The following is a 20,217-nucleotide window of genomic DNA, read 5'->3' as shown; positions in this document are numbered from 1 at the left end:
TTTCCCAGTACACAAACCCAGATTATTCAATCACATCTGTATTGTAGTATCACTATGTGATTGCATCAAAACATTACAAATACCTGCAGGAAGATTCCATTTAGCAAGTCTGTTCCAGAGATATTGACCATCCTATGCTGCAGAGAAATGTATAAACATTAGGTATAATGGTAAATTGGCCTTCTGCAGCCTTGTGCATTTTAAAAGATTTCGAGCTAGTATATTGTGGGTGTCGGCCGACCCTTGGCTAAAATCCAAAGGACTAAGTAAGGAACATTCGTTTACCCGCTGTTGCATATCCCAAAGTTTAAAATTGGGGAAGATCTTGCTAGTCACATCTAAAAGTGCTAATAGTTTATAATTGGATGATGCTAGACCATCACCCTTTTTGGGTTATTTCCAAGAATTAGGGATTAGTCCAGGGGCCTCCATATGGTCATGTAATGTTTTCAAAATGTTAGCCCAGGCAACAGAATGTCCATAAAGCACTATATCGGCGAATCCATCAGGACCCAGTTGTGCTTGTGAAATTTTGAATTCACGAATCACCTCCCTTATATCTTCAAGCGAGAGACAGGGTCTGTAGATCTTATAGCAGTGATAACTGGGCTGGGTTTCTGGAACAGGCATGCTGTGGATTTCCGTAATATAAGCAGTGCATGCAGATTCATTTATAGGGTTGGTCATAACCAGTGCATCCAGCCTTCTGTTCTTATTATATATTTGCCAGTATTTGTTGGTGTCGTTTCGACTCAGTACTTTTAACACCTGGTGCCATTCAGCATTTTTTATGAGAACCTTTTAAGTGTATTTATTACAAACCTTACATTCCTAATTTTGCAATCTCAGTATTTTATACATTGCGCTATAATAGTGCATAATTCTTTGTTTAACTAGTTACATTGCAATGCTGAGGATACCAGAATTTAACACATGTGAACAGTATTGCAGGTTGGAGCTTCTAGTATATACTGTACAATGCCTACATTTTCATTATTTTACAAAACAGTTATGTTTCCAGTTAACCGAATTCTACTATATTCCCAATTTAACATCCACGTATATTGTCAGTTTGCCAAACCATAGTACATTCATTTTGAAAATCTGAGCTTATTGAAGCTTGACTGTCCCAGTGAACTCCCTGTTTGGCAATAATAGTATATGTCCACTTCTGTGTTTACACACCAATATACTACCAGTTTGGTAATTTCAGTCCGGTCCCAGTTTGGAAAACCAAATACATTTTAAATTAAAATAATCTCAGAATATTTGCATTTTGCAATCCCAGTGCACTCCCCTATTGATGATCCCACCAACAACCCGCTTTTCAAACATAGGGAGCATTGAACGCATACCCAAAGAAAAAAACACGTTTTACTGTGCCTGCATTAACCACATACGTGTCCTGTGGTGGGCACCCTGCATACCCTTGCATAAACACATGCACACACCCATATACACATATGCACACGGCCACTCACCCTCCCTCTGCCGCTCTGCTTCAACCGACACACCAATACCCTTTCACCTCTGAAGACAGGAAGCAGGAAACAGTGAGAGGTACCAATCTATATGTAAAACCTATTTCCAGTATCTTGTGCATGCCCCAATGCCCCGAAACCAGGGCCCAACAAGGCATGTAGCAGCAGTGAGTCACATGAGTGCCCTCTCCATGGAAAGGTGCCTCCAGGACCCCAGCCTGCATTGCTGCTGCAGAACTCCCTTGACTCGAATTGGCCTGTCTGCATGAGCGAGCCTGGGTGTTGCAGGCACACGGGATAGCAGATATCCTCTCGCATTGGCCAGACCAGTCACACTAAGACCAGCTGCTTGCTGTCCTATTATGCATGTGCCACCATTGAGGATAATCATATATTGACAAACAGGATATACTGATTAAATAATGCCAGTACATTCTCATTTAGACAATCCGAGTGCGCCCTTGCACACTGTCTATTACGAGGTTGTCAATCTCAATATGAACCCATCTCTTATAGCCCTAGTCACATCCAACTTTGAAAATCTCATTATAGTTTCAGTTTTCATTATGTTAGTATAAGGTAAAGTGGTCTTGTATATTGCCCTTCTGTCTTGTTGATGGTCTACCTGTGTGTGGTTCTGCTAGAGAGAACGGAGGTGCACTTGTTAGTGGGATAGCAGAAGAATCCTATGCAAAACCTGTCCTTGATGGGTGCAGGTTGCAAGTACCTGGGTCCTGTGTGCCAGTAAGTTTCTTTGGGTTTGGAATACAAATTCAGGAATATGTTTTCCTTATGGGAAAACCCAATATCGAAGGCAAAAAAGTGCTTGTGAGATAGGACAAGAGCGGCCAGCTTAGTTTTTACAAGATTGATGATCAAATGGTGTTAGCTACGACTGTTGTGGCTGTCTGTGGCCATGTTTTTCTGCGGTGTAAGGTGATCGATTTTTATGGGAAGCAGATTATTTTAATGTAATTTTATTTCATTGTTTAAACTTGGGTCCTTCCTCTCTGACGTCTTCTTCTCCACCTGTGGTGTTCCCCAGGGATCTAATCTCTCTCCCTGGCTTTTCAACCAGTACCTGTCACTCCTTGCCCACTGCATCGCCGCCCTCTGCCCCACCTTTCAGTGCTATGCGGACGATACCCAGCTCATTTTCAGGCTACCCTCGGCCTTCTCCTCTCCTTCCCTCATCTCTGACTGTCTGTCTGCTATCCAGGAATGGTGTGCCGCCAATGACCTCTGGCTTAAAGCCAGTAAGACTGAGATTCTACTCATTGGCACACCCACTCCCTCCTTCCCTGCAGCTCTCTGGCCGGCCTCTCTTGGCCCTCTTCCTGCTCCTACCTGCAAGGCTAAAAACCTCAGGGTCATCTTCAACTCTACACTCTCCTTCTCTCCTCACATATCTGACGTCTCTAAGAAGTCACACTACCAGCTGCACCTCCTCAGAGGTACTCTTCCCTTCCTCTCCTTCCCCCAGAAGCTCACTGTCTCCCGAGCCCTGGTTCTCTCGAAGCTGGACTACTGTAACAGCCTCTATCTTAATCTGCCTGCCTCCACTCTCCGCCCTCTGCAACTCATCCAGAACAGAACTGCGAGACTTGTCCTTGGCCTCAAGCCCAGGGACCATATCTCTCCAGGACTGAAATCTCTACACTGGCTCCCAGTGGCTGCGAGGATTAAGTTCAAAACCCTCTGCATTATCCACAAGGCCTTCTGGGGCCTGGGGCCAAAATACCTTCAACTCTCTCTTCCTAAATATCTTCCTTCCCGAGCCCTTCGCTCATCCGTCTCCAACTCCCTCAGGGTCAGCCGCTTCTCAAAGCAACGAGCTGGGGGTAGATCTCTCTCCGCGGCAGGGGCCTCCCTCTGGAACAGCCTTCCTGCCTCCCTGAAACTTGAGGAGAACCATCTCCGGTTCCGGAAGCACCTCAAAACCTTCCTCTTTTCCTCTGCCTTCTCTGTCCCTCTCCCCTGCCAAATTCTACGCTGAAATTGCACTGAATCTGCAACTGGGCCACTCTCACCGACCTCGGTCCTGGGCCCAGCCACTCTCCACTTGCACTGCCTCCCTGGCATCGCATCCCCTGCACTGCGGGACTGTCTCTGTATCCCTACAGCCCCCCCTTCCCAGCACTTGCCTGCACTTACCTTGCATTTGCCACCAGCTGGCCCTATTTATTTATTTATTTTTATTCTACGTACTTGTACTGCACTTCCCCCTCCCCTTCCCCTTGCACTTCCCTTCCCCTACCCCTGCACTTGCGCGGTCTGAATGATACCTGGCCTAGTAGGATCGCTGTCTGCCTTCCCCTTGTTCACCCCCCACTGCCTCTTCGCGCCTTGAAACACTTGTGTATAGGCGCGTTACAAATGCCATATCATATCATATCATATCATATCAAACAGTTAACTGCTGAGGGTTTTCCCTCCCAGTGCAAAGCCCTTTTTTGTAGATTCCGGTATGTCGTCATTCAATCCCTTGTAACCTTTCTGTTACATGAGATATCTCGGCCAAATTTGGCTCATTTTCTTCCCACATGTAGGCGGTCATACTGCCACCACCAAGGAATCCTTGATTGCTCTATGAGGATGAGAGAAAATAACGAAAAAGACAGCAAATGTTGTGTTTTTCAGAAAATGCCAATAACATCATGTACAAAGAAGCCTGTGGTTCAGGGAGGTCATTTGGGGGTTGCCAGGGGTCGCGGCTGCTGCCAGGGGTCACTGTGGTCTGCTATGTCCCTTACTACCCCAAAAAAATTCAATTAAAGAAAATATGTTATTTTTTTTTTTTATGTAAGCTACTGGGCTGTGGAAAGCATCATGTGGCTCTTTGTTTCTGGAGTGGTTGTATTTTCGTTCAGGCCTCTTAAAAAAAACAGGGGTTTATAAAAGTGTAACACTTTGAACAGTGACCCTAAATAAGAAAGAATAGGAATAACACATAATGTGTCTTTCTGGAATTCTATACAATAATTCCTAGACTAATTAAAGGTTTATTTCAGCTACACTTCATGGGTTGAGTCAGTGATTTACAGGCCGATTCATGGAATTAATGTGCGCGAAAATCTCAGCGCAAGCGTGAGAAAGCGTACAAATCGCAGCGCAAGTGCGAAAATCGCAGTGCAAGCGTGCGAAAGCCGCGCACATCGATTCATGGAAGTCCATGCGCAAGTAAATACTGGGATGTGCGCTAAAATCCTGCGTGGCGCATGCCGGCACACACGTCATCAAACGGCGTGCGCTACGTGCACAGCAAAAGCGCACATAGCGCGGCGCACACAACAAAAGTAGGTGGAACACGGGGTGTAACACGCAGAATGGGGAACAATGTGTGAAAATGTGGGCGTTACGGGGGAAGTACCGGAGGCAAATGCGCGGAACGCCTACACGCGCGCCTACAACACGTATTCATGGAATCGAACAGGGGAAATGCGTGCGCCAAAAAAGACGCTCTTATAATCCGGAAACACGTATGCCAGCAGGAAGCAGGCGTACGCGGACCCGCGCAGCATAAAAGTGTGCGCAAACAACAAACAAGCTCAGACGCTACGATGAATATACCGTTCCTTGCAGCAGTGGTCGTGGGACACCGCAGGAGGAGGAGGATAGTCAGGGCCAGAATGTTTACACCCAGGACCAGCCTTTTTGGGATGCCTGATGACCAGGTGTATGGGAGGTACAGGTTTCCACCTCACATAATACTCGACCTGGTGAGTGAGTGGGAGGATGACCTCACATCACCCACCCTGTGCTCCCAAGCACTGAGCCCCTTGGAAAAGGTGCTCAATGTACTGCACTTCTTGGCCACTGGTTCATTTCAGCGGACAAGTGCCATAGTGGGGGGGGGTGTCACAGGCCACGCAGTCACGCTGCCTACACCAGGTGTTGGCCATCATGACTGCACGCCCATCAGTCCGCAGGCACATATATATGCCCAGAACACCTGCAGAAAGGCAGGCTGCCATCCAGGATTTTTACGGGGTGGCACACTTCCCCAAAGTGCTAGGTGCCATTGATTGCACCCATGTGGCTCTACGTCCTCCCAGGGCAACTGAGCACATCTATAGAAACTGCAAGCACTGGCATTCCATCAACGTGCAGGTAGTATGTGATGCCAAGGGAATCATCACCTGAGTATATGCCAACTATCCAGGGTCCACCCATGACAGTTTCATTTACAGAAAGTCAACCCTAAACCGGGACCTAGAAGCTGGGCGGCATGGCGACACATGGCTGCTTGGTGAGTATAAATGCCTCTGCACATGCATGCATGTCAGATACTGAGTAACGTCACAACCCCACTAATGATACCCATCATCACCTCCCCAGGGGACAGTGCCTACCCTCTGAGCACCCACATGATGACGCCAATTTGGAACCCCACCACACCACCCGAGGTAAGATACAACACAGCCCATATTGCAACCCGGGCATAGTGGAGCGCACATTCGGAGTGCTCAAGTCGCGCTTTAGCTCCCTTGACCGCTCTGGTGGTCAGCTGCTATACGCGCCCCCAGTAGTGTGCAGGATCATAGTGGCAGCATGTGTCCTGCACAACGTTGCAACCCGCCGGGGCCTGCCGGTGGACATGGTGGTGCCCCCACATCCCCAACCACATGCACAGCCACTGTGCTTGGGAGGGGAAAGGGCACATGGTGAGGCAGCCTGTACGCAGCTGGTGGCTAATTACTTCACCTAAAATCACACCCCTGTGGAGTGCACACAGCCCTGGCACATACCAGCTGACAATCAATGATGATGACATAAGGGACAGTCACCTGTCACAACCATACCAGCCTGAGATTGGTCACCTGGAAGTGTTCATTGTGTGCATCCCTACCTACCGAAAGACAACCAATGCTGTGTCACAAAAAGACACACATTTATGCTGCATGAATGACTACACCCTTGAAAACTAGAACATGAAAACAGCGCCATGTCAACCAACCCTTCCCCATCTCCGCTACCCAACACACCATGGCATGTCATGCAAAGTGAAAGCAAACAAAGGAATGCACAACACATGACACAAGTGTCACAAAGTGCACTGTCCTAAATGGAAACAGGCCACAGACAATATGCTCCCAGTAATCAATAACAAACAGCACACATGACCAAATACTTACCAGCAACACAATACAGCAACACAGGATGAAACATTGCCAAAATATGACAGTACCAAAACAAAGTAGTCCAAGTTTTACAACCTGAATAACCCAGCACATACACCCCATCCAACTGCAGAGTGTTGACGTCAGGCAAATATGTCAGTGTACTGCATACAACATGAACTGCATCCGCAAAGGAGACGGCCTTGTGAAGACATGAAGAAGGTACCTGTGAATAAGGAGGAAGACATGAATGCACAAGCACATAACAATACACCATGCAGTGTTCAATACAACAATAATCCCCACTAGGGATGTACACACAGTTTTGACTAGACTGCCCACACAGCTCATGGGAGCCCAATGTCACTGTGTAAGTCACTGTCACTTGGTCACACCCTTTGCAAGCCCATGGAAAGGGAAGCAGGAGGGGTGTGTGTGTCAGGAACCCAAGCATCTAAACCAAAGACAGGACAAGCCTGCATGTGCCCAGCTGGAATACACAGTGGAAGCCCGCGGGAGCCACACAAGGCAACACACAACACCCACCTGCGTGGATGTTGTGAAAAAAAAAATACGTCCATGGGCTCATGGCCTGCACGGCTACGCTATTGTAGGAGAACTGCTGCTGTCGCACTCTTCACCCTCTGCTTCTACATCAGGAGGTGGTGGTGCTATGGGAGGCAGCCCACGCAAAGCCCTGGTATGGTCCTCCATGGCAGCAAGCATGCGGGTGTTGAAGGTCTGATTCTGGAGGATGATAGTGCGGAGATCCCCATGCAGCACCTCATGGGTTGCCTGCATTCCTGCACGCATGGCCTCGCGTGATGCCCGGATCTCCTCCCGATTTGCCTGCAGTTGAGCTGAGAGCGAACGTGTGAGCTGCTCCAGCTGCTGTTCTGACCTTAAATTTCGGGAAGCATCAAGTTCACTTAGAGTCTGCCTGAAGAACTGGAGTTCGAACCTCAGGGCTTTCCTGTGGCCCTGTGACTCTACAGAAATGGCTTCCCGCAGAGTCTCCAGTGCCGCCCGTCGGTCCCTGTTGGACGCCAACAGGTCTTCCCTGTGTGATTGGCAAATGGAGTCTGTTGCATGCTGTGGTTGCTCCATCTGCCTTTCAGGGGGGAGAATGGAATTGCCTGAGCCATCATTTCAACCGATGCTCCATGTTGGACTGCCATACCGTACATGGAGTTTTCCCATACAGTATTGCCTGGTGGCGTACGGCCACCACATCGGCGAGCACCACACCTGTTCGGGGCAGGGCGATCTACACCTTGCTGTGCTGACACTGCCTGAGGCTGCAGGACTGCATTCCCCCTCTGATCTGCTGGCCCAGGAACAGGATCAGATGTTGTGGAGTGTGACCCTGCATCCGTAACCGCCAAAGGCGGACTTACCAACAGTGACATCCCCATAGAGGGTTCTACCCCTGGTGCAGGTGGGTTGGACAGAAGAGAATCCCTGCCAGAAACACTCACCTGCGACAGCACATAAGTCTCATCATCGGATTCAGCACCTGAATAGAGGTCTGGGGAGTTGCACCCAGAGACACCCCTGGACAGTATGGTCTGCAGTAAGATTGGTTTTTCACCCACCACCACACCATGTCCTCCACTGGTGCCTGGTCGTGCCTGAGATTCCTCCTGGGTCTGCACCATCTCCTCAACCTTAACAGTATCAAGTGTGTCATCACCTGCAAAAACATGAAAGACAACAAATGGAAACAGACATGAGTACCATAGCACACACATAGGCCTGACAAGCCAGAGATCCAGTACATGAATTACACATGTCCCACATGACAATAACCCTGGCATGCATGCACTGTCAATGAGTTGGAAGGGCAGGCAAAAAGCAGACACTGAGGACACCAAGATGGAAAAGCAACACATTTGCTGCATGCTGGGTAGCACTGGCATCACACATTAGCCTGTGAGTGGCATGTCCAATACACATACATGACATATGCCAACACACAGATGGCATGTAGCCTAGCCATGGTACATCTGACAAGTACAGCCATATGTCAGTGAATGAGTACTGTCACCCATCCATGTGAGATGGACATGATGAGATGAAAAATGCTAAATAGTGTGACAAAATATGCATGTGCCACACACTGCAACACATCCAGTGTACAATAATACAGTGATCGCAGGCAGATGTACACATCAATAGTTGGTCACTTCAACATGACAGGAAACAACTATCATGTTCCACATTCAAACAGGCCCCAAAAATGAATGTGAGCAGGCCAATACAGAATGGTATAATCATTCACATAACAAGGTAACAAATGTGGGCCAATGTGGGGTGTAATCAATGACAGAAGCATGTCACATATGTGGCATTAGGGCTGAAAAATGCGTTGCAAAAATGGGAGAATTTAAACAATCAGCCTGAATGAACACTGAAAAATTCAGAACAATGTTGTTGCAAGATGACAGTTCAAGGGCAACTGCAGTAATGTGGTGCTAATTGGCTACTGTGGGCAGAAGGGATACTGTCATACCCAAATCCAAGGCCGGTGAATATTTTGGAGGAAGCACATTGGTGACCCATACCACTCAGGAGTACACACCATCACCTGGCACTCAATCAGAACCCGTCACCCAAACAACATACACATGGATTACACACACATGCATGGGCACTCACCGGACAATGCGTCGGAATCTAGTAGGTCTCCCACGCCTTGGATCTGTTCCTCTGTGACGAAGGTTCCAGCAACAGACTCATGTTCAGTGAGTTGGTTGTCCTCTGGTGGACACCCACCGCCAGTCACCAGAGTAGAGGCATGATTTGAGGCCAGCTTGTTCTTTGCTCTGCGTTTCAGGTCATTCCACCGCTTGTAGCAATCATCAGCTGTGTGCCTCACAAATCTAAGGGCACTAATGTGGTCCGCGATAGTCTGCCAGTGTGCCCTACATTGACCAGTGTGGTCTTGCACCCTGCAGTCACCACCATTTCACGGCTATGTGCCGACACATAGGCCACAAGTGCATCAAGTTCAGCGTCATTAAAGCTAGGCTTCCTTGACGTGCCGAAGTGTGTAGCCGTGTCTGGGGTCTCAGCCTGTAGTGCCAGAGCACCCTTCTTCTTCTTTTTCAAAGGTGGTGCGGATGCTGAGTGGCTTACGCCGCTCTGGTCAGTAGGGGCAGAAGCGCAGGTGGACTGGGTACTAGAAGTGTGCGAATGCACAATGACCATATGTCTTGGTGCAGGCATTGGCTGCAGGGTGACGTTGGCAGGGCCAACGTCGGTTTGATGGACCTGGACCGACATTGTCCCGGCTGGGAGACTCAGAGCTGGGGTGGAGAGAGCTGAAGCTGCCCCTGCAGCCGCCCCACCCTGCCTACTTGGGGCAGCAGATGACATTGCTGCCCAGATCCACGTGGCCTGGTGACAGCAACTTGCACCGCCACACGTGGCTTAGACTTGCTGACCTGGAAGTCAGCCTGCGAGTCATCCTGTGCCGGTTCAGGTGCCAAAATGGGCCGGTCCAACAAGGGCTGAGCTGGGATGGTGTCAGCTACGTTTCCACACAACCATGGGGGGGGCATGGGTGTCCCTGATTGGTTCTCCACACACGGGGGTCTAGGGTCACCCTGCAAATCCTGGCCATGTCCCCTACCGCCCCACCACACCCACCTTTTGGAGGTCGGCCACCTTTGCCTCCCTTACTGCTTGGTCGCCTCCCAACCATGACACTGATGTTGTTGTGCGTATGGGAGTTGCAGTAAACAATTGTCCTGGGCAATTGGGGTGAAAGGGGTAGGGTACTAGATGGAATTCGTACCCTAGTGCTCTAGCAAGGCTGTATGTGACCCCTGGGGGAAGATGACGGGTCACGCAATGCACAGGCACCCCAAAAACAAAAGCACATGTGCACGCAAACCCTGGTAGACCACGTGCATGGAAAAATAAACCCACACTACACTGTGGCACCCAGAAACACAAAAATAAGCGTATGCATGTTACACGCAGCCTACAATGACCTCTGAAGGGGTATGCTACACTCGGAGGCAACCACAGTTGGAAAATACGTGTGCTACTCACCGTCTGCCTTGAAAAAGAACGTGAAAAAGACACGCATGTGCGCGTAGGCAACACCCCCGCCAAAAGAAGAAAATAACGCAGTCTGAGGAAACAGGGAGTACGAACTGGAAACGTTGTGACGTAATCGCATGTGCACCGACAAGAAGTACAAGACACACCCGCTTGCTCTCCACAAAAAGCACGTACAAGGAAATAGCATGATACTCGTACCTTTTAAGCCAGCCCACACGTGAAACGTCACTTACGCGCTAAGGCCCTTTCCTCCAATAGCACAGTGACATGCAGTTTTCTCACGTGCTGATTCACTATGCACCTGTGTTGTGGGCAACGCCTGCGCGTCTAACGTCACTGAGGCACTTATGCGCTAAGGGCCTTTCCTCGAATTACACGCTGACGTGCAATGTTTTCACGTACCAAATCACTCCGTATCAAGCTGGCCACGCGAATAAACACGGAAGACCACGATCCTGCCCAAAAGGCCATTTTCCTGCCCCCCAGAGCCCTGAACACGCTCCCACCTGCCATCTGCTGCTGCCTGACTGCCTGCTGCCCACGTGCCCTGCCATTTTCTGCCTGCACATCAGCCAGGGGTGCAGTTGCTGTGACCACCCCTGCTGGAACTGAAGACTCCCGACTGGGATACCACAGCCCAGCCCCAGGACCCAGTTGCCCACCCACACCTGCCTCTGGGGTTGCCATGTCAGGCACAACACCATCTGATACCACTGACAACCCCCAGCCAGAGAGGCAGAGGGCCACCAGCTTCAGTGCCAGGGAAGTTGGTGTCCTGGTGGAGTAAGTCCTGGGGCAGTATGATGCCCTCTTTGGAAGTTTGCGCGCCGACATTGAAGGACGGACCATGATTTGGATGGACATCGTGACTGCCATCAACGAGGAGGGGGTGGCAGTCCGCGACATCAAACATGTCCGGAAGCACTGGGAGGACTTCAGGTCCAGGACCCTCGACAAGGCCCAGCACCTCTTGAAGGCAGCGGATGCCAAGGGGCGCCGGGGCCACCTGTCGGACCACCAAATGAGGGTCCTGGAACGCACACGCCCAGCGCTCAACCTCCAGGTCCTTGAGAGGCAGACCCGTCTGGAGTCGAACGGTAAGTGTACATGCATACTGATTGGATGCTGTGCGTGTTGTGGTGTGCCAGTAGTGTGCAGGTTGCACGTGTGTTTTTGTAGGGCCATGTATGGATGTGTATGTACAGGGGCGTGAGGCTGACACATGTGAGTCCTCTCATGTGTGGGACACATGGATGGTGTATGTGTTGGTAAGCATGCAGGCCAACTGATGAAGAGGGTGGAGAGGGTGCTTTGGAGCAGAGCGGCAGGGATCACACCACCAGCCGGAGACGCAAGGCCCGGCTCCCCTCCCAGGTTGCCATCTTGTCGGGGAGTGAGGAGTTGGGTGCCGCGTCCCAGGCCGCAGCTGCCGAGGGTAGGTCCAAGAGGCAGAGGTTGGAGGTGGACTCCTTGGCAGCAGAAGGGGCAGCTGAGACCCCACAGGGTCCGACGGAGGAAGATGGCACGGAGTCATCCAAGTTGGTGGGGGGTTTGGTGGAGGAGGAGGCCGTGGAAGGGACACACACGGGGTCTGGAGGTGGGGATTCCACTGGTGCTAGTGGTGCAGTGCAGGGGCAGGGACAGGAGGCAGCACAGGCCACCACGGAGGTGCCTGTGTGTAATCCTGTCCCCTATCCTGTGACTGCATCATCACGCAGCAGCAGGGATGCCTATTTCCAGACCCGTTTTCAGGGATGGGATCCGCTTACAACAACTGGCTTCCTCTCCCTGCAGACATGGCTATCCGGGACCGGGTTGAGCCTGTCCTGAGTGGGATGGCATTGCGTCAACGGGGCATGCGAGGTGACCTGCAGTGTTTTCGTGAAGATACTGCACGTCATCTCGAATGCCTCATTGACCACGTTGACCTACTGGGACTGGTCACCAGGGCTGGATTCCTCCGTTTGCTGGACCTTGTTCCGACCCCCTCCTCACCTGAACACCCTACGCACCAGTCGTCCTCCATGCCATCTTCCCTCCCATGTATCACCTGGGTACCCTGTAGAGCTGCCTCTGACCCAGCGGCCAGGCTGGTGGGGGACACATCCCTGCCACAGTCGGGAGTCGGACGTCCAGCAGGGGTGGCCACCACGACAACTGCACCCCAGCCAGAGGAGGTGTGCAGGCAGCAAGAGCAGGGGCACAGGCACATCAGCAGAAGCAACAAGGTGGGAGCCATGATGGCTCGGGGCCATTGACAATGGAGGGGCAGGCATCGGCCAGAGGGCAGGAGGACCCAGGATTACAAGTGTCTTCCGTGTGGCAGCGGTTGGTCCACGCCATAGATGCGGAGCGGCAGCGGGCGGAATGGGCACGGCTCACAATGGTCAGGGCGGAGAACTCCATGCGCAGGGCACTGAGGCGGGCCGAGTGCCTCGAGGCAATTCGCAGGGAGTTGGAGGTCAACATGTCATCGTCCCTGCGAATCCTCGGGCCATGGAAGAGGACCGCCTCCAGGACATTGAGCGGGAGTACGATGATGCCCTGGCCTGGGACATCGAAAAGTGAGCCGTCGGACTAGCCAACTGCCATTGTAAATAGTTTTCATTTTCATTTTCCTTTGATTTGGGGTGATTGGACTATGCCCCACACATTTGTATATAGTTTTTTTCTTAGGTAGTTTCTTAGGTAGGTTTCATTTCTTTCGTTGGGCTCATGGACCCTTGACAATGGATTGTACATAGTTGGACAATGGATTTATTTGAACTTTTCATTTGGATTTGAACATGGATTCATGGATTTTTCTTTTTGACAAAGGTTTGTACATAGTTGGACAATGGATTAATTTGAACTTTTCTTTGGATTTCACCATGGATTAATGGATTTTTCTTTTTACGTTTCCTTTGGATTTGCTTTGGTGGAGGGAGAGTTTGGACTATTTTTCTTTTGGATTTCTTTTAATTGGTTATACTTTTCATTTACTCATCTTTTGGACATGCTTTTCATTTCATGTGTGCTATTTTTTTATGCTTTCATTTCATTGCTTTATTTTTGTCCATAATACATTTTGATATTTTACTTCCATGTGTGTGATTCGCTCATTGGGTTCATGCATGTGAAAATGTGGGTTTACGCAATCAATGCCAACCAGTGTGTGTGTGTGACAGACATGTGTTGATGTACATAGTTGACTTTTGGTTTGTGTCTTGAGATAGGCATGTCAGTGTGGGGTGGATTGGGAAATCATTGCGTCTCAAGAATGGGGTGGCGTGCTGTGGTATTTTGGTGTAGAAGTGGGCCATGAATGTGCATCTTTATGTCATGTAGGGGGGGACATGAGTGGGGGCCTGCTGGCAGGTGCCCCTCACTGCTGGGGGGTGGCGGTGCAGGGGGACATGAGTGGGACATGAGTGGGGGCCTGCTGGCAGGTGCTTCTCAATGCTGGGGGGTGGCGGTGCAGGGGGACATGAGTTGGTGATCACTAGTGCAAGGTGACATGTGGCCTGGCTGGGGGGAATGCCCATGGTGGATGGGCTGCCTGCGGGACATGACCAGGGGTGCAGGGTAGTCCCCTGTGGTGTGGGCTGCCTGCAGGGCCCGTGGAGGGGGTAGAGGACACAGCTGGGAGGACCCACACTGCCAATTCACATGTGGGACTCCCCGCGCACCCCACTGGATACACGTATCCCGCTCTGACAGCGAAATTGCATGTGAAACTTCCCGCGCACCCCCGAAATACACGTAACCTGCTCGCACAGGGCCAATTGCGTGTGAAACTTCCTGCGCACTCCCGAAATACACATACCCCGCTCGCACAGGGCCAATCGCATGTGGAACTTCCCACGCATCCCCGAAATCCACGTACCACGCTCGCACAGGGCCTACCGCGTGTGTAACTCCCCGCGTACCCCCCAAATACACGTAGTCTGCTCGCACAGGCCCAATCACGTGTGAGAGTCCCCGCGCACCCCCGAAATGCACGTACCCTGCTCGCACAGGGCCAATCGCGTGTGAAACTTCCCGCGCACCCTGAAAATACATGTAATCCGCTCGCACAGGGCCAATCGCGTGTGAAAATTCCCACCCACCCCCGAAATCCACGTACCACGCTCGCACAGGGCCTACCGCGTGTGTAACTCCCCGCGTACCCCCCAAATACACGTAGCCTGCTCGCACAGGCCCAATCGTGTGTGAAACTCCCGTGCACCCCCGAAATACACGTACCCCGCTCGCACAGGTCCAATCGCGTGTGAAACTTCCCGCGCACCACCGGAATCCACGTACCACGCTTGCACAGGGCCTACTGTGTGTGAAACTCCCCGCGTACCCCCCAAATACACGTAGCCTGCTCACACAGGCCCAATTGCGTGTGAAACTCCCCGCGCACCCCCGAAATACACGTACCCCACTCGCACAGGGCCAATCGCGTGTGAAACTTCATGCGCACCCCCGAAATCCATGTACCACGCTCGCACAGGGCAAATCGCGTGTGAAACTTCACGTGCACCCCCAAAATCCACGTACCACGCTCGCACAGGGCCTACCACGTGTGAAACTCCCCTCGTACCTCCCAAATACACGGAGCCAGCTCGCACAGGCCCAATCGCGTGTGAAACTACCGCGCACCCCCGAAATACACGGACCCCGCTCACACAGGGCCAATCGCGTGTGAAATTTCATGCGCACCCCAGTAATACACGTACCCCGCTAGCACAGGCCCTACCGCGTGATAATTCCAGCACAGCCCAGGAATACACGTTCCGCGCTCTGCATTTGCTGTGTAGCGGGCCTGTAAGCTGGTCCAGGGTTAGCGCAGCCCTTTGCGCTGGATTGAGGATTTTGATGGCTTTTCCTTGCACGAGGGGTGTTCTTGGGGGCGTAACTGGCTCTGCGGGATGTTCTCTGTGCCAGGGCTCTTTTTGCCTTGGGAATTCCATGAATACGCGGTGCACCAGAATGCTGTTTAGCGCACGCGGCTGGCGCACGCTGGCACGCGATACCTCTCTGCGCTGCTCGCGTGCGCTGCCTCTGCGCTGAAATCTATGAGTTACCCCCTAAGTCTGTTCTTAAACATCTCAATTCAGCCTTTCATCCTTCTGAGGTAGATAAATGAGTGCCAAAACAGGCTGGGTGTATATTTATTCTATATAATACGCTTAAGCGTAAGTGCTTTATAATAACACATAATTATCATTTGGCATTGGACGTCTGCTTGCATTCACAGTAATTTGGCAATATCGGCCTATACACACCGACATTAAAAAATACATATGGTGATCCATTCTTGTATGAAAGGAATATCACATCATAGTGATATCTAAACCATATTTTTCATATTTTACTTAGGAACAATGCTATGTGATGCCACTTCCTGTTGTGTCAAGGCGTGAAAGGTTGTGTTCCATTGCTTCCCGTGATGTCACTTGGGGTGGGGTAAAATGACATGAGTCATTGGTTCTGTGATGGCACTTCTGGAACCCCTGGCATTTGGTGAAATGATGTCCCTGCTGTGGTTTTATTCTTGTAAGAATGGTTTGCTGTTCTGAATTCGGCATTATCCAGGCATTATAGAACAGGTTGAGTGGAAACAAAAAAAAAAAACATATTTTATAAGGTTACCATTCCTTTTGTGAGAGGTAGGCAGTTTTCCTTTTTTTTCCAAAAGGACGTGCGTGGACGGAATGGAAGAGAAGGGTAGGAAAATTGAATGGGAAAACAGAAAGGCATATATTTCTGAAAAGTAGACAAATTTCAAAGTTTAGAAAGGGGTCATTTGCGCAGGTCAGGCCACAACCATGTACATAAAATTCCCACATTCCAAAATGGAAAAATAAGAGTAAAAAAGGTATGTGCTGCATGTTTGGACCTGTGAGGTAACGGCTTCTGTGACTATTGAGAGAAGCAATGCTCCACTATATTCCCCTGACTCTTCTTGTTAGGAAATAACACATTTTTCGTAATGTTTCACAAAACAAGCAGTACCACAAGCCAAAAACCAACCCATGCACACAGGATCTTTATGCTGATGGCCTAAACACACGTACTTAGCGCGGGAAAATAAGGAAAACAAATGTGGTGAGGATGGCTTGCATACATTTTTTGAAAGAGCACAGGCAGAACTTTTGAAGGATAGGTGACTTGTACAAGTTACAAAAGTGTGCAGTGCCTAAAGCAGTGACTAAAAGTAGGGTACATTTTGGAAATTAAAGTGTTTTGTAACAAAGTACAGCAGCAAATATATGGAAATGTTACCAAAACAAAGAGAAAACAAGAAATGTCCTACTTTCCTACATTCCCACAGGTGTCCCGATGAAAACAGTACCTCCATGTGTGAGTGAACCTACTTGGGCTCAAAGGGAAAGGCTGAACCAATGGTACACCAAATGCCCTGGGGAATACTGGATTTGGCTTTGTGAACAACCCACAGATTTGGGCTTGGAGTGCTGCAACCACCAAGGGAAACGCAGAACCCCATGCATTTCTGAAAAGAAGACACCTATGGGAATCCCCTAGAATGTATTACCCACAATGCCAGGCAAAGTCCATAATTTAGGAAAAAAACTCAATTTTAATACATTTGCCACCAGGAAACCACCGAATCACGCCAGCAACAACACATATCCCACCTTCCCACATTCTCACAGGTGTCCAGGATATGCCAGTAATATCTCTGAAATTGACTCTCACATCCACATCCATAGTACAGTAGATTTCCTGCATGGCAGCCCTGGGTCGACATGGACCTTCACTTCTTGCGTACTTGATATGCAGGAACCACTTGGTTTCATCCAGTGGCCAAATCCTCCTCAAAGTCCTGGTACTCATCCTGAACCTATCCTCACAGGGGCATGTTGCAAGTGCCTATATCACAGTGCCAGGCTCTCCATCCCACTCAGATGTACTACTGCCACACCCCTGAAAAATGTTATGTTATGATATGCCAGAATATGATATTTGTTCAGCCAAAGATGTAATGGATGAGACTGGAGTGAAGGTCTCAGAGGAGGGTATTGTGGGGAAAAAGCCCAGATTTTTAACATTTTAATTAACTAATGCTCTTCAATTACCAACCACTTTATTGAAACAGTGTCCCTAGCCATTGCTGTTCAAGCCCTGCATTCTAAAGTGGCAGCTCTATCCAAGACAGTGTTAGTATCTAGCCTGCAGATCTCCCACATCCACAGTCCTCGTCTCTGACATTTTTCCCTTTTGGCATATAGAAGCGTATTTTAGACTGCCACTTTCTTAAGCAAGACAACTTTAGCAGATATAAGTTATCATATGGTACACGTGCTCGCCTGCTAACAGGGGTGTGAGAATCTCAGAAGACGTTTGCTCTGACAACTCTAAGACATATCACTTTTCGCATTCCACCTTGAGTATGTCTTTCTGAGTGTGAGAAATGCAGCTGTTGCCTAGGACTTGTAATGCTGAGATAATGTTCTTACAACTGAAACATAATTTTTCTGCAATATCATGCTATGTCTGAATCCTCCCTCTCCATTGAAAGACAGGGGTGCTTCTTGGTATAAAGCCCAGTGACTGGAGGGAGGGTGCGTTGCTGTGTCGAGTGTCATTTACCATTGGATTGCTGTTGTCTTGTGTATGTTGATTTGCTGAATGCCATTAAAAGTCATTCACCAATATGCTGGAAGAGTCAGTTCTTCAATTCCACGACAAGGAGCAGTGTGTGTGCTGGGGTGCACTGGGAAGTACTGCTGTGGGAGGGTGATTCAATGATTTGTCAGACTTTGGGCCTCATTACACGGATGGCGGAGAACCATGGCGCTACTAGCGCCATGGTTCATGCTGGTAAAATACCGGCACCGCCTTGGCGGAAAGGGGAATTACCGCCCCATTCCAAGGTTGGCGGGGCGGTAATTCCCCCTTCCACCATTGCCCTTCCCCATTCCCATTTTTGCCCCATAGGGCATAATGGGAATGGGGAAGGCGCTAATTACGGTACCGCAAATTGCAGTACCGTAATTAGCTCCCTGGGTCCCTTTGCGGGTTGGTTTTTAATGCCTGCAAAAAGCAGGCGTTAAATTCCCCAACCCGCAAAGGGACCTCGTAGTAAGGCGGTAAGGATTTACCGGTACCGGTAAACCCTTACCGCCATCCGTGTAATGAGGCCCTTTGTCTATTTTTTAATTAAAAAATGTTGATTTGTCACATTTGCTTGCACCTTGAGGTCGGATGAGGGTTTGGTACAATTCTCTATTACATACTTCAAGAGGGTGTGGCTCCTGTTAGAGGCTGCCACGATGGTGGTGGAGTTGTCAGCAGCTGTGGCCTCAAAAATCAGAATCCTATGTTTGGCGTTGAGAGATTTGAATTTTATGAGGTCTTCAAGGTTACAGTATTTGAGCCACCATTTTTCTAGGACTTTGTGCATTTGTTGAAGGTGAGCTCTTGGGTGTTCAAAGGGGTGGATAGTTTGGCTAGTTTATAGGGGGCATGAGTGTTCAACATTTCATAGCACAGTTGTTGAATTACTCTAGGCGGACAAATAAATTCCTTCTAGTGGGGAAGTCTCAGCAGTTTGCTTCTAGCTCATTGGCATGAAGATTTTGAAGGAACAGCACAGAGTGAGGAGGTGTTTAGCCTAACATTTGGGCTCTGGTTGAGTGGGTGGTCAACTGTGGGATGGAAGCATGGTCAGACTAGTCGAGTGGGATTAGGTATGTAAAGGGGATGATGGTGGATGATGTCAAGAACTAAATCTATGGTGTTGCATTTTTTGTGTGGTGGATAGCACAATTGGTTAAGGTTCATGGATTTGGTCTGTGAGAAAAGCATGCTTTGAGTGTGGTTGTCGGCTTAAGACGCAGGGATATGTTAGAGAAAAACTTGGCACAGCAGAGTATGTTGGATGTGTTGACAGTGACGAGTCACTCCTGTGTGGTGGTCTGTAGATGAGGTGGATGGTGATGGATTCCTTCTGAGTTGAAGGGAACTGATAGGCAAGTGATTGCAGTAAGCTTGTTATGGGAGAGGGGATGATGGAGCCTGGCCAATCTTTCCTGTGGATGATTGCCACTTGACCGCCTTTCCTTCTGCCAGCATGTTGCAGTCAGTAGCCTGGGGGAAATAGGATGTCAAAAACATGGGCGGAGCATGCTTTGGTGATGAAGAGAGCATCAGGTTTGTTATAAAAAGAAATGAGGTTGTCAATTTTTGTTAGGAACTGGTGAGCAAGCATTGATTAGCATGAGGTGGCACAGAGATGTGGCCCGAGGGTGTTCGATCATGGCAAGAGATGTTGATGAGGTTTGCTAAGGTAAGTTGCTGGAGCAGTCCAGGGCACTTTTTCCATTCAAACCCTAGTGAGGATGGAGATTAGCTGTGCAGGGAGGAGACACATGGTGATTCTTTTGGAGAGTAGTTGTAGTAGATACAACTTTGTAGGTGAAATCACCCTTGGCCCTATCACACTGGTGAAGCTGGTGATGAGGAGGCCTAAGGAGTAATGCTGAAATAGGTGGTGGGTGGTGCAGCTGAGTGGTAGGGCCTGACCCTGTGACCAGTAGCCTCCCTAATGCTGC

The sequence above is a fragment of the Ambystoma mexicanum genome, chromosome 2p (genome assembly GCF_040938575.1).
Source record: "Ambystoma mexicanum isolate Mex_15411 chromosome 2p, UKY_AmexF1_1, whole genome shotgun sequence".
NCBI lineage: Eukaryota > Metazoa > Chordata > Amphibia > Caudata > Ambystomatidae > Ambystoma > Ambystoma mexicanum.
Note: the sequence above shows the minus strand (reverse complement) of the source record.